Genomic DNA, 3,446 nt, shown 5'->3' on the forward strand with positions numbered 1-3,446 from the left:
CTTTTTCCTCTGCCTCTCTCTATTGGTTTTTGCATCAATCAGAAGCACGGATAGAGGTGTTTGTTTATATTTTCCAGCACATATTCTGTCATTGCCCTCTTTGCAGTGTTGTGAGAATGGGAGGTGTACTGAGGTTTCCTTCTTACTGATGGTTCTGTGAAGTTATAATTTAATAAAAATATTCAGCAAAATAGTTGTTAAGTGAACTAGTTTTGCTTGGAATGTCCCTAAAGAGACACTATAGGCACCCAAACCACTTCATCTCATTGAAGTGGTCTGAGTACAGTGTCCCTATCCCCTTAACCCTGCAATTTACAACATTGCAGTTTTAGAGAAACAATGTTTATATTGCAGTAATTAGACAGCCTCTAGTGGTTGTCTTTCAGAGTTTAACTCCATGAAATGACGCTGGCCTCTTTCACACTTTGCATGAGGCTGTCCATTGTCTTTAAAATCCCAATAGGAAATCATTGACTCAATGCTTTCCTATGGGGAAGGCCCAATCCGCTCGCAATTCCCAGATCGCCGTGACATTGGGAGAGGAGAAGTCCGATCCGGTGCCAACTATCTCAGCGCTCAGCGCTGGAATCAGGTAAGTGAATCTTTCTTGACCTGGGGTGGGGTTATGGGAGGGGCACGAAGGCAGAGAGACACAATAGTGTTGGGAATACAGTGTTGTATTCCTAATAATATAGAATTCCTTTAATCATTTTTTTATGGTAGGCCATTGAAATCATTTACATTTTTCGGACTGGGTGCCCAAAGAAACTGAGCATGTCTCTATTACAATGTATATCTCCTTGTACTTGTAGCCACTTGTTGTTATATTGAACAGTTTATATTCCTTACTCAATCATGTATTGTGGCAGCAACCTGTTCAGTCTTTGGCCTCAATTTAAAATGCCCTCCAAATGATTCAGTAATCTTACAAAAACTTTCCATATAATTTATCTACAAAACATTCCCATATACATCATTTGGAAAGTTATGCTAACATTCTTGTATCGTTTGAAATGTGTATCAAAACAAGGCCTTTTGTTGGGTGTTCACAGTGTTGCCAATAGATGAGAAGAATAGGCTTATAAAGATTTATCTCCCACTATGTGGCCAGCACTAACATCGAATGAGTGCACCGCACATGAATCCCAGACACTTCAGGTACTAAACTGTGAACGTTTACAGCAGCTTAGGAAAATACCACACACTGCTGCCAAGTCCTCCGATTAGTGATGCTGACTTACACACAATAGGTACCATAACTTTAGGCATCTTCTAGTCTGCCAAACCTGTTTTATTTATGTCAGAACCTAGTCTCTGACTCCTGTTCTATTACCATGATACCCAGGACAAAACCCACTCTTAATTAATGTTCTGGCCTATCTAAAGGTATCTTGAAGCAATGAGTGAACATAAGGCTCAGTATGAGACATTAATTCAGTTTGTTTGACTTACATATGTTACAGAATATTCCAGGCCTCCCTTCCAAATCAAAGCTTCTCAACTCAATCAATATGAATTAAATGTTCAGGTGTCAAGTCACCATGACTGGCTGTTTAGTAAATAAACACTTTTAGTTGATTTTGTGACTGTTTGAAAGTAAAAAAAAAAAAAAAGAAAGCAGCAGGAGTTACTAAATATGTATTTTCACAATTTCATTGTGGCCAACACAAGAATCTCCCAACATTCGTCCACTGCACAATGCACATTTAAATTGGGATGGGTGGGCAGAATTCTTAGGGGGCATCATCAGTGATATAAGTCACATCATTAGTAAGACACACAATGGACAGGGCCATCCTGAAAATCGGCTTTCTTGTCCAAAAAGAGGGCGGACCAGATTTAAAAAGGGATGGGATCACCAGCTGACAGCAGCCTGGCCAGCCCCCAGCTATGAGGACAATGCAGGGAGCGTTGCTGAAGGGTCCTAGTACCCGCTGCATAGCGTGAGTGTGTTTTATGATGCACTTGCGATGTGATCCCCCATGAACAGTTTCTTGGTGCCCCCAGATGCGGGACACCAGGGAACTAAAGTGGGATGGCGGTACAGTACCCCAAAATCAAGACTGTCACACCAAAAGTGCTAGAGGATTTTTAGAGATGATAAGAGGATTGCACACAAAACAAAAACACCAACAAACAAGATTGACTGACAGGGTTGCTCACTAAAGTATGAAATTTTCAAAATTCAAAAGTGGATTGAAAGTAGATTTGAAATTTTAGACCGGAATTGTAGAACTGGAAATATGCTTGGACACTATGTGATTAACCCTCCTAGATTATTTTATAGCTCAGCTACTTATCGTTTAAAGCTGTGATTCCATCTTAATTTCTCCCAAGTTCTCATTTTCATGAATATACTCACAGATTTACTCACATTCATTATAGTTATTCATTATAGTGTGAATTCAGAGTGAATTTCAAAATGTATTTAAAAAAAAGGGGGAATGGAAAAAGTCAGCTATATAATTCCACTTCAGTTATTATGGTCTAAAATGTAAAAAATCTATTTGATTTGACTTTGAATATGCTTCAATGCACATTTCACTAAATAGCCTTGTTTGATTACCGATAATAAAAATGAAAACCATGAAATATTTTGTACTAATGTTGCCGACTCAAGAATAAATATTTTGTATTGTTCTGCTAAATTAAGCCGAAGAGAAGCCACTTATATTATACTTTTTATGGTTTATATAGTTGTGAAATACGTCTTCCAGATTGCTGGCAAAATCTAGCTTAATGCTACTGTTTTGTAGGTTAAGATTGGTAAAGATGTCAAGTAAAGCACAATCAATACCTGTCCACATCCTTCTGTTTTTTGTTTTTTTTTATAATGTTCAAGCTAATTCTGTAACACCAAATCAATAGAACCATTTGTGGATTAGGGTGCTAAATTGTTTTACCATTTAAATTCTGTGCCGGTTCATTTGGGGCCCCCTTCTGGATTTCTTAAAAGACAGAGTTAAACAAACTGACTTATTGATTTTAGGATTTCTGCAGCTCCTGTCTCACTTGGGTTTTTCCTCTTTAGTTGTCAAATAAAGTGTGTGCACTCATATGTCACCCTACTGAATAGGAGTGTGCAAAGTTATTGACCAAAACTTCAGGATTTGGCGTCAAGCACATAATGTCTTTGTATCTTTAATACCCTCTGGTATCTCCCTCTGCTGCCATCTTCCTTAGGATTTAACCATGTCTCCCAGATTACGACCTTAAACTGTCACAAATCTCTTTTCCAACATGTTCTGTTGGTGTGGCTCAGAATCACCTCTGATATAAATAGGATCTAAGCACGAATGGTGTTGCTCCAAATCGAAACACACAGCGCTCTGAGGCAGACTCGATTTGTCACTGTATATTCATCTTTGCTCGCTTTCATCCCATGTCTATGCATGTTTAAAGTGTGTCTTGTGTACATAAAATAGAAGCTGAGGCCAGATATCAAA

The sequence above is a fragment of the Pelobates fuscus genome, chromosome 4 (genome assembly GCF_036172605.1).
Source record: "Pelobates fuscus isolate aPelFus1 chromosome 4, aPelFus1.pri, whole genome shotgun sequence".
In the NCBI taxonomy this organism is placed as follows: Eukaryota; Metazoa; Chordata; class Amphibia; order Anura; family Pelobatidae; genus Pelobates; species Pelobates fuscus.